The sequence below is a fragment of the Nicotiana tomentosiformis genome, chromosome 7 (assembly GCF_000390325.3).
Source record: "Nicotiana tomentosiformis chromosome 7, ASM39032v3, whole genome shotgun sequence".
Lineage (NCBI taxonomy): Eukaryota > Viridiplantae > Streptophyta > Magnoliopsida > Solanales > Solanaceae > Nicotiana > Nicotiana tomentosiformis.
In genome coordinates, this window is record NC_090818.1 from 26,313,534 (window position 1) to 26,319,757 (window position 6,224).

Consider the following 6,224-nt stretch of genomic DNA (forward strand, 5'->3'; position numbering starts at 1 on the left):
TGGATTGCTCTTAATCTTCTTTACATAAAATATTAGTTGGGCATGGTTTGATTAATTAGTCAAAGGGGTCTGACTAATATATGTAACATTGAATTTGAGTCAATTATGGCACTAAAATAAATGAAACTATATATAACTCTCAACTCGGACCTGTCTAACTGTTTTACAAAAATCAAAATGTTGTACAACTTTAAAACAAAAGTTATTTATAAGATTGTTTTGCAAGAAAATATGTGTCATCATACGTTTTGGCATGTAATGAAAATTTTAAATTAAAAGGGATGTATGAGATGAAAATATTTATAAAAAAAAATGAGAAACATAAAATATTTGTATGTTGGGGAGACAGTAAAAAGTGAAACAAAGAGTGCTACAAATGACTCCAACAGCAGCGGACAATGTCTAAAGGATCTCGTGTGTTTCTTCGGATAGAAAGGATGTAAGCAATTTTGCTTACTTAGAGAAAAATTATTATCGATAGATCTTCCGTTCAAGTAAAACATAATTCCGATATTCATGAAAAAGATATACAAATAATGGACGGTAGCGCAAGGAAGAAATCCTTAAAATTGTTGTTTGACTGTCTTTTTTTAGGTATTAATTTACAGTAATTTTTAATACAATTTAGATAATTGAAAATCCAGAAGGAAGAAAACGAGATAGTTTCCTTACAATTACAAAGGTACTACAAATTTTCCATACAACTCTATTCTCAACTTGTTTGAATCATTTAGTCTAGGTTAGGGTGAAGTGGTGAACTACTTTCAATGTCAATAAAACCTTTTCAAGTGTTTGGTAAACATATTTAATAGTACTTTCAGTTTTATAGTTTGTGCCTAAACGTACATTTCAAACTTTCTAAGTTGGTTTTCATATAGTATCTTTTTGGGCGAATGACACAGTTACCCACAAAAATAAAATTATTTATCATTACCTACCTATTTATTTTTTAACCCATCAAACTAATTATATTTCCTACCCATAGTAGTTTTGTGGGGAATCTTCTCTTTTTTCTCCAATTTTTTTTATTTCTATGCTTCTTCTTTTTTTTCCTTTTTTTCTTACTTCTCTCCTTTTCTTTTTTCTCGTTTTCTTCTTATTTTTTTCTTTTTTCTCTTTTTTTATTCATTTATTTTTGCCCAAATCGTATTATTGTTATTTTTACCATAACTTATTTCACAGTCAATTTTGATTCCTTCTTTATTTTATTTTATTTTTATTTATTTTATTTATTTTCTTTATTTCTTATTACTTTTCTAATTCTATTTAACTCATTTTTTCTTTTATTTCTTTATTTCTTGTTCCTTTTCTAATTTCATTTAACTTCTTTTTGTATATTCTTTTTCTCTTCATAATCTAATTTTATTTACTGTTTTCACTATTTTTTATTATTCTTATTTTTATACAATAAAAAAAAATAACTGATATAGTAAATATTTGTTCATCTTTTTTTTAATATAACTAGTATAATATACCTTTTGTCTTTTTTCTCATTTTTTTAATTCAATTATTAAACTGAAATAATATAACTTGCCACTTAATCGAATTCATTGAATATCATACTGACTGTTGCTGAGTACCATAAATTACATAATCAGATTCTAAGAATCAACACGTGATTGCCATGCAAATCTTGATCTCCTTCCCTACAAATATCAGTACATATTCTATCATTAGCAGTAACACAGCCAGTTATGGAGCAAGAAAACATAATCTACGGCCACCAAATTTCTATATATACTAGTTAGATATAAATGATAATAAAATATTAAAAAATGCAATAAAAGTATAAGCAGCAAAAAAGACTTGTAGTATTATATGATACCAATATAGTATACATATATACCAACAGAGTATATGATTGCTCTAGAATATTGCTTCAACTATCTACGACTATACTACTGTACCAAAACGTTAAAGGATGCAATAAAAGTATGAGAAAATTACATGCTCGCATTGCAAGCTAAATATTCGCAAAGCAACTTGCTCATTCTGTATACTAACATGGTATATAATTGTATGGGGTCGTTCCAACAATTGCCTATAACTATAAAAACTATTACATAATACATATAATTTATGTCCATCGGCACAAAAAATTCCAGCACTGCATATCATGCTCATATAAATAATTTTAGAATGGAATTCACTTTAAAATGCAGCTAAAACAACCAAAAAAATGTTCAAACTACCATATGATACCAATATGGCATATAACTATACCAACATGGTATGTAGTTTTACTTGTTAATTCCCGACAACTATATGACTATACTACTATTACATAACACACGTGTGTCACACCTCCTTTTTTCCGAGGGGATAAGGGATATGGGAGTTTTTTCAATTTAAGTGACATTATTCGAAATGGGATTATTTATTTAATTCAGAGTCGCCACTTGGAATAAGTTATGGTGTCCCAAGTCACCGATTTATTTTAAAATTTCAAATCAAGGAAATTGACTCTATTTATGGTCCGCGAATACAGAAGACCAGGTAAGAAATTTTGTTAAGCCGGGAGAAGGTGTGAGGCACTCCCGAGTTCCGTGATTTTAGCACGGTCGCTCAACTATTAATGATTGGCCTAATTATCTAATTTAATACATGCTTAAAACCTATTGTGCATTTTTAACTTTTAACCGCTTTTAATTATTTATGAAACTTGTTTGAACAAGTCGCGATGTCGCACACTCATTTTATTTTTGTACATATTGCGAATCGCGTCACGTGAAACGCACCTGCGATTTACAACATGCTTATTTTTATTATTATTCGAAGTTGAAGTCAAGTCGCGTGAAACGCGCACTTGAATTGGGGTTCACGTATCATGACTATGCCACGAGAACCGTACCCATAGTCACGATAATTTATTATTAATCGTGCCTAAATCAAGCTACGATGTTCGAAATATTATTCAATTACTAATTTTTTTTTGACATTATTGTAAGGTCATGAGGTATGTATATTGTTATGGAGGAAATGAAGTAAATTAATTACGAAAAAAAGTTGGCTAGCTTGTGAATGTTTATTTGTTTTTGGTCATGTGCAACAATTAGCCCATAAATACGTTAGGGAAGTCCAATTAAAGTCTTAGACCAATCATGACCCAACCTAATCTCTTATAATTTTACTGCTAACCAATATTTGAAACTAGACTAAATTTATGGCTGGAATAGATAGATACAGGCAGGACCAATTTAGTCATTAAGATAGAAGATAACAAAGTTAAAAATATATATATTAAATTCTGAAAATATTTACATAGTAGAAGGTGATAAAAATTCAAATATAGTCAAAAATTAGGTGCTCACAGCTGCCCCTCTTTGCTTGAAAACATGAAGAGTTTTCAGGCAAATACTAGGTGAGCCACGTGACTAATTTTTGACCAAACCATTATTCAAAAGGAAAAAAAATAAAAGATAGGGTGCAACCGAGTTCTGATTTTGGACAGCCTACATATCCCGGGTTATAGGGAAATCAGGTCGCGTGTAGTTCAAGGAGAATGGTGGAATGATGAGTTGAGGAGTCGAGTGAGTTTCCGTCGAGGCTCCGGTCCGCGGTCCTGCTATTATATCAAAATAAAAATAAAAATAAAAATAAATAAGCCTATCACTTATGAGTTACAAGATTCCTATCCATGAGTCTTTAGAAACTTGATCTTGAGTCTTGAATGGTTCTTCATGCAGACTCTGATCTAAACCTTGATGCTCACTAGCTGTAGGTTCTAGTTCATTGTTCTATAGCTTCTTCTAATCAAACCGGAACTCCAATGCTCGTGGCTTCAGTCATGTCTTAGCATTCCACATCTTTTCAATTGCTTTTGCATTTTGGATTCACTTATTTTTTTCTTTTAATTTATTCTGAATTGAGACTTCTTCTTTTGGTCATCTCGAACTCTGTGCCTCGAGGTAAAACCTACTCAGACACCAAAACAAACAATTGAACGAAATTTTTCTGCGCGGTTTGTACTAGAAAAATTTCATGAGTTATTGTAACAAAATTCTAAACTACTTCTTTATTGAAAGCAATAAAAGGTCGGGAGTGGTGTACCCTGAAAATGTCATGTGTTTTTTTTTTTTGGATTGTGTTCTTTTATTGTTAAAAGGATGTCTCAACTAAAGATTGGTGTACCTTATGTTGGGAAAATGTGGCCAGGGAATGGGATACCCTATATTGGCAAAGATATCGGAGAATGGTATACCCTGCATTTAAGATCAAATTAACTAGGGAGTGGAGACCCTATGTTGGAAAAAGCGACTAGGTAGTGTAGACCCTATGTCAAAAATAAAATCAACTAGGGAGTGGAGACCCTATGTTGGAAAAGACGACTAGGGAATGGAGACCCTATGTCTACAATAATATCAACTAGGGAGTGGAGACCCTATGTTGCAAAAGCGACTAGGGAGTGGAGACCCTATGTTGAAAAATAAACTAGGGAGTGGAGACCCTATATCTAAAAATCATCAACTAGGGAGTGAGGACCCTATGTTGGAAAATCACCAACTAGGGAGTGGAGACCCTATGTTTGAAAAGAGACTAGGGAGTGGAGACCTTATGTCTAAAATATCGTCAACTAGGGAGTGGATACCCTATGTTGGAAAATCATCAACTAGGGAGTGGAGACCCTATGTTGGAAAAGAGACTAGGGAGTGAAGACCTTATGTCTAAAATATCAATCAACTAGGGAGTGGATACCCTATGTTGGAAAATCATCAACTAGGGAGTGGAGATCCTATGTCTAAAATATCAATCAACTAGGGAGTGGATACCCTATGTTGGAAAATCATCAACTAGGGAGTTGAGACCCTATGTTGGAAAAGAGACTAGGGAGTGGATACCTTATGTCTAAAATATCAATCAACTAGGGAGTGGATACCCTATGTTAGAAAAGCGACTAGGGAGTGGAGACCCTATGTCTAAAATAAAATCAACTAGGGAGTGGAGACCCTATATTAGAAAAGGCGACTAGGGAGTGGAGACCCTATGTCTAAAAATAAAATCAACTAGAGAGTGGAGACCCTATGTTGAAAAAGCGACTAGGGAGTGAAGACCCTATACCTAAAAATCATCAATTAAGGAGTGGAGACCCTATGTTGGAAAAGAGACTAGGGAGTGGAGACCCTATGTCTAAAAATTATCAACTAGGGAGTGGAGACCCTATGTTGGAAAACGCAGCTAGGGATTGGAGACCCTATACTACTATGATTTTTTATTTTTTTTCTTTCTTTTTAATTTCATATATTTTTTTAAGATAATGAGTAAAATGCGGGAAAGAGTTTGGAGAAGACTTCCCTTTTGCAGTAGTTGCTGCAAAACTGTTTCTAGCCTTTGCATAATTTTATTTTGGTTGCACTTGCTTCTTGCAAGGTTGCTTTTGGATTGCACCTGTTTCCCTATTTTTTTTTCAAACAAAGAACAATTTGTCAGTTTGAAACGGTGGTTGGTTTTGTGGCCTTGATTGTTTCAGTCACTTGGTCTCGGTCCTTTCAGTTGTAACTGGTTGTTTCCTGAATATTGATTGCATTTCTAACCTCGGAGAACCTCTGGCTTTTCCGGATTTTGCCATGATGGTTAGTCACGTGGGACTTAACTTTTTCAATTTTTATTTTGCCCTTGTGGGCATTTGACTTTGAATTTCCTCTTTCAACAGTTTTTTATTTCGAAACATCGGCCAACATGGCCAGTTGGAGTCAACTTGATGCCCTTGCCGAGATTGGGTGTCTTTTCTTTCGCATATTGGCTTGTATCAAGTGAGAACCCTGTAAATCAGTCCTGCCTTCCCTTCTTTATCTTAGTTTCATAACAGAGTTAAACCGAAAAGGATTCAAAAAAAAGCAAACAATGGAATAGACAAATGAATTTAGACAAAAGGTATCCCTTTCGGGAAAAAGAAAGAAGGACTTATCTGGAGTGTATACAGACTTCAATGAACATGACATGCCTCTTGGACTAGATGCCTGATCTGTGTAAACCGTCCAACTCTCAGAAATTCATCACAACTCTTGCTTTGAGACTGAGAAACTTTGCCCAAGACTGTGTCGATGCCAGTGACTGTGAGGATTCTCTTTTCGATCAGTGGCACCCTTTGCGGGTTTTCACCAGCTGGCCTCTCTCATTTCTCTTCTCACCATCGCCTTATAGTGCTCTTTATGAGTTTTCACCAACAAGACTCTCTCATTTTCGAATTTCTCTGCTTACCATCACCTTATGATGCCCGTGAGGTT